This window comes from Budorcas taxicolor, chromosome X, assembly GCF_023091745.1.
Source record: "Budorcas taxicolor isolate Tak-1 chromosome X, Takin1.1, whole genome shotgun sequence".
NCBI classification, from domain to species: Eukaryota; Metazoa; Chordata; class Mammalia; order Artiodactyla; family Bovidae; genus Budorcas; species Budorcas taxicolor.
Window position 1 is genome coordinate 3279210 of NC_068935.1, and position 6319 is coordinate 3285528.

Genomic DNA, 6319 nt, shown 5'->3' on the forward strand with positions numbered 1-6319 from the left:
CCATTTCCTTCTCCAATAATGGTGTGAATAATGGTGTGAATATGCAGAAAAATTAAACTCGATTCTTATCTAACACCACTCAAAAAAATTAATCTGAAATGGATCTAAAACTTAAACATAGACTCTGTAATAAAAAAATTCCTAGAATAAAACAGGAAAAGAAGCCCCTCAATATTCATCTTGGCAATGATTTATTTTTTTTTTTTTGAGTGATACTGAAACCACAAGCAACAAAAGCAGAAATCAAAGTACTAAACAACTTAAGAATGATTTATTTTTTGAAAATGGTAGGCTAAAAAGCCACTATTCCATGTTATCAGCATCTTAGTTTTTCTTAATATTCTTTGGTTGAAACTCTAAAATTATGGAAGATTTGGTTACCTGTATAGCATTTTTAAAATGGTGTTTGAGTCTTCAACAGTTATTTAACTTGTTAATTGGAACAGGTCTAGAAGCTTCTCAGTTTCAGCATAAAATTGGATCTAGTTACCTACATCAGTAAGTAAGCAATTTTTGAACATTTGCTGTGCTGTACTGTATTAGGTACTGGATATATCAACTTCAGTAAAAGACTTGGCTCCCATGAATCTTTAAAGTTGAATGTGGATCCAAGCCTTAGACCAAAAAAAGTAAAATGTGGTATTATAGTTTAGTATTTTTCCTGACATTATTTTATAATTTATGTTATTGTAATACTTTCAGAATATTATTCATAATCAAGAACAATGAAGTATGTACATTTTCTTAAACTTTTAAATTTACAGCCAGATTTTTAGATTCTCTTATTTAATTTAAAATGTTAGAGACAGTTTTATTAAGGAATTTTATTTAAGGAATTTTAAAAATTGATTCTCATTGCTGCTATGTGTACATAAAGAAATTAGTTTCAAAATATTGTGATGTTAGAAACTGCATCAGTTCTTTCTTGTGGTTAAGAGTAGAGCAGGCAGATTGAAAACACAGGAGTAAGAGGAAAGTTTTGGAGTTAGTAGGAGTATTCTATATCTTGATCATAGTGATGATTACACTGATATATACATTTGTCAGAAGTCGTTGAATTGTAATCTAAAATTAGTTTTATCATATATAAATTTTATACCAATATATTTATTTAAAAAGAAAAATGTGAGACAGTGCCAGGCTGGATGAATCTTAAGCTGGAATCAAGATTTCCAGGAAAAATAACAACCTCAGATATGCAGATGACACCATTCTAACGGCAGACAAGGAAGAGGAACTAAAGAGTCTGTTAATGATGGTGAAAGAGAAGAAAAAGCTGGCTTGAAACTCAATACTCAAGGTAGGAACCTGTGGCTTAAAAGGGCAGCCCATGCCAAGCCCTTCCTCCCTCCATCCATCTCTGAGATTGTGAGAGTGCCTCTTCTCCATGAGAGAGCATCTCCCTCCTGTTGCCATGTACCGGTGCCTGGTGAAGTGCTGCTGCTGACCAGTGTTGAGCCTGCTGCCCTGAATTCTGTGGCTACTGACTCCACTGCACTGCTGGGCCGGGCCCATGGGGCAGTGTGCTGCAGCCATCGCAGCCCTGCAGCCAGGGTTTGTGCCATCCACTTGGTGACACTACAGCAAGGTGGCAGCCAATGGCGAGGACGACCTCAGCTTCTTCAATATGGTGGAGGGCTTCTTCGACCGTAGTGCCAGCATCGTGGAGGACAAGCTGGTGGAGGACCTCAAGACCCAGGAGACCGAGGAGCAGAAGTGGAACCCGGTGCATGACATCCTGCGCATCACCAAGCCCTGTGATCATATGATGAGCCTGTCCTTCCCCATCCGGCATAACGACAGCTCCTAGGAAGTCATCGAGGGCTACTGGGCCCAGCACAGCCAGCACCTCATGCCCTGCAAGGAAGGTATCCATTATAGCACTGATGTGAGTGTAGATGAAGTTAAAGCTCTGGCTTATCTGATAACATATAAGTGTGCAGTGGTTGATGTGCCATGTAGAGTTGCCAAAGCTGATGTTTAGATCAATCCCAACAACTATACTGATAATGAATTGGAAAAGATCACAAGGAGGTTCACCATGGAGCTGGCAAAGAAAGGCTTTATTGGTCCTGGCATTGATGTGCCTGCCCCAGACAGGAGCACAGGCCAACAGGAGATGTCCTGGATTGCTGACACCCATGGTAGGACTATAGGGCACTCTGGTGTTAATGCCCATGCCTGTGTTACCAGTAAGCCCATTAGTCAGCATGGAATCCACAGATGGATCTCTGCTACTGGTGAGGGAGATTTCCATGGAATTGAAAACTTCATCAATGTATCTTCTTACATTTAAGGAATGACACCAGGATTTGGAGATAAAACATTTTCTGTTCAGGGATTTGGTAATGTGGGCCTGTACTCTATGAGATATTTACATCGTTTTGGTGCTAAATGTGTTGATGTTGGTGAGTCTGATGGCAGCGTATGGAATCCAGATGGTATTGACCCAAAGGAACCGGAAGACTTCAAATTGCAACATGAAACAATCTTGGGCTTCCCCAAAGCAAAGATCTATGAAAGGAGAATCTTGGAGGTTGACTGTGACATCCCTGCTGCCAGCGAGAAGCAGCTGACCAAGTCCAATGCATCAAGAGTCAAAGCCAAGATCATTGCTGAAGGTGCCAATGGACCAACAACTCCAGAAGCTGACAAGATTTTCCTAGAGAGAAATACCATGGTTATTCTAGATCTCTACTTGAATGCTGGAGTAGTGACAGTATCTTACTTTGAGCAGCTAAAGAATCTAAATCATGTCAGCTATGGCCGTTTGAACTTCAAATATGAAAGAGATTCTAACTACCACTTGCTCATGTCTGTTCAAGAGAGTTTGGAAAGGAAATTTGGAAAATATGGTAGAACTATTCCCATTGTACCTACAGCAGAGTTCCAAGACTGGATATCTGACAAAGACATTGTGCACTCTGGCTTAGCTACACCATGGAGCACTCTGCCAGGCAAATTATGGACAAGGCCATGAAGTGTAACCTGGGATTGGACCTAAGAACAGCTGCCTATGTTAAAACCATCGAGAAAGTCTTCAAGGTGTACAATGAAGCTGGTGTGACCTTCACATAGACCAGGCTGTGGCGGACTTCTTCACTACCCTTTTCACCTCTTCCTCTGCAGACCTATCACAAGTTTACATGTAACCACAGAAATCTCTTTCTCATGACTTAATAGATAATAGACACCATTCTCAACAAGTCAATCCAAATCAGCCCCTTAAGGAAAAAAAAAAAAAAATAAGGTTAGGGGATCATATATAAGATAATAAGTGATAGTAGAAATTAGCCATGCCAGAAAGTCATTTGGGCATTTTGCCTTTAAATAAAATATATATATATATTTTTTTCCATCTGCTTGTGCTGCCTTTCTCCATGGCTGCATCCCAGCACATTCAGCTATGGTCCTAGGAAGGCACATGTTATCCAAGACCAGTCAATCACTTGCCCCGTCAGCTCTGAACAAGTCTATCAGGTGCTTTGACACATTTAAGAAACAGGTTTATGGCATTTTCACGAGCTAGCATGGTCCTTAAGTGATTTATTGCTATTTTATATCAGCAAAATAACTCAATTTTACAGGTTACAAGCAAAAACAACAACAAAAACTTTATGCATTTCATTCTTTTAGAATAAAATAAGTACATGCTGCTGTAAGAAAACTGCCTTTAATCACTTAACAAGCCTAACCTTGACTCAAGCAGTGAATGCCTATAAACATAATAAGTGAAAAAGCTAATATTTTTATAAGATAAAACAATATCAATTACAGCTTGTCAGTTGCATACTGTCACCTCACATGCTATCAAAATAATGCTCAAAATTCTCCAAGCTACGCTTCAGCAGTACATGAACTGTGAACTTCTAGATGTTCAACCTGGCTTTAGAAAAGGCAGAGGAACCAGAGATCAAACTGTCAACATCTGTTGGATCATCAAAAACGTGAGAGAGTTCCAGAAAAACATCTAACTCTGATTTATTGACTATGCCAAAGCCTTTGACTGTGTGGATCACAACAAACTGTGGAAAATTCTTAAAGAGATGGGAATACCAGAACACCTGACCTGCCTCATGAGAAATCTGTATGCAGATCAAGAACAGTTAGAACTGGGCATGGAACAACACCCTGGTTCCAAATGGGGAAAGGAGTATGTCAAGGCTGTATATTGTCACCCTGCTTATTTAACTTGCATACAGTGTAAATCATGAGAAATGCTGGGCTGGTAGAAGCACAAGCTGGAATCAAGATTCCTGGGAGAAATATCAATAACCTCAGGTATGCAGATGACACCACCCTTATGGCAGAAAGCAAAAAAGAACCAAAGAGCCTCTTGATGAAAGTGAAAGAGGAGAGTGAAAAAGTTTGCTTAAAGCTCAATATTAAGAAAACTAAGATCGTGGCATCTGGTCCCATCACTTTATGGCAAATAGATGGGGAAACAATGGAAACAGTGTCAGACTTTATTTTTTGGGCTCCAAAATCACTGCAGATGGTGACTGCAGCCATGAAATGAAAAGACACTTGCTCCTTGGAAGAAAAGTTATGATCAACCTAGACAGCATATTAAAAAGCAGAGATATTACTTTGCCTACAAAGGCCCATCTAGTCAAAGCTCTGATTTTTCCTGTAGTCATGTGTGGATGTGAGAGTTGGACCATAAAGGAAGCTGAATGCTGAAGAACTGATGCTTTTGAGCTGTGGTGTTGGAGAAGACTCTTGAGAGTTCCTTGGACTGCAAGGAGATCAAACCAGTCAATCCTAAAATAAATCAGTCCGGAATACTCATTGGAAGCACTGATACTGAATCTGATGCTCCAAAACTTTGGCCACTTAATGTAAAAAACTAACTCATTAGAAAAGACCCTGATGCTGGGAAAATTTGAAGGCAGGAGAGGGGACGAAGATGAGATGGTTAGGTGGCATCACCGACTCAATGGACATGAGTTTGAGCAAGCTCTGCAAGTTGGTGATGGACAGGGAAGCCTGTCCTGCTGCAGTCCATGGGGTCGCAAAGAGTCAGAGAAAACTAAATGACTGAACTGAACTGAACACAGGAGGGGCACCTGGGTAGCCAAGCTAGCAGGTAAATGTAAGAAAAAAGTTTTGAGCAAGAGTATCAGAGTCACCACCCTGTGAGGAAAATAGACTTCACAGAATTACTTCAGTCAAAGCATACCATTTCACAGCAGTCAGAATGGCTGCGATCCAAAAGTCTACAAGCAATAAATGCTAGAGAGGGTATGGAGAAAAGGGAACACTCTTATACTGTTGGTGGGAATGCAAACTAGTACAGCCACTATGGAGAAGAGTGTGGAGACTCCTTAAAAAACTTGAAATAGAACTGCCTTATGACCCAGCAATCCCACTTCTGGGCATACACATGGAGGAAACCAGAATTGAAAGAGACACGTGTACCCCAATGTTCATCACATCACTGTTTATAATAGCCAGGACATGGAAGCAACCTAGATGTCCATCAGCAGACGAATGGATAAGAAAGCTGTGGTACATATACACTATGGAGTATTACTCAGCCATTAAAAAGAATACATTTGAATCCATTCTAATGAGGTGGATGAAACTGGAGCCAATTATACAGAGTGAAGTAAGCCAGAAAGAAAAACACCAATACAGTATACTAACACATATATATGGAATTTAGAAAGATGGTAATGATAACCCTGTATATGAGACAGCAAAAGAGACACAGATAGTAGAACAGATTTTGGACTCCGTGGGAGAGGGCGAGGGTGGGATGATTTGGGAGAATGGCATTGAAACATGTATACTATCATGTAAGAAATGAATCGCCAGTCTAGGTTCAATACAGGATACAGGATGCTTGGGGCTCGTGCACTGGGATTACCCAGAGAGATGACATGGGGAGAGAGGTGGGAGGGGGGTTCAGGATTGGGAATTCATGTACACCCATGGCAGATTCATGTCAATGTATGGCAAAACCAATACAGTATTGTAAAGTAAAATAAAAGATAAATAAATTAAAAAATTTTTAAAAATGACTAATCAAGCAATAGCAACAACACTCCTCTAACAGGAGGTAGGAGGTGTTGTTATCCATGTTGCTGCCATATGTTATCTAAAATATCTAGTATTCAACAAAAAATTATGAAGCATGAAAATGAAATAGAAAAGTATAACCCTACATAGGGAAATGGGGAAGAAGTTAATAGAAATTTACCCCAAGGAAGCCTAGACATTGTAGACAAAGACAAATGTCAACTGTCACAAATATGTTCCAAAAATTACAGAAAACCATGTCTAAAGAAGTGAAATATCAGAACAAAGTCTCAAT

The 6319-nt window shown here is 39.8% G+C and overlaps 1 pseudogene; it reads left to right on the forward strand.

The window, feature by feature from the left end:
- Positions 1-1414: 1414 nt before the first annotated feature.
- Positions 1415-3078, forward strand: LOC128070367 (glutamate dehydrogenase 1, mitochondrial-like; annotated as a pseudogene).
- Positions 3079-6319: the final 3241 nt, after the last annotated feature.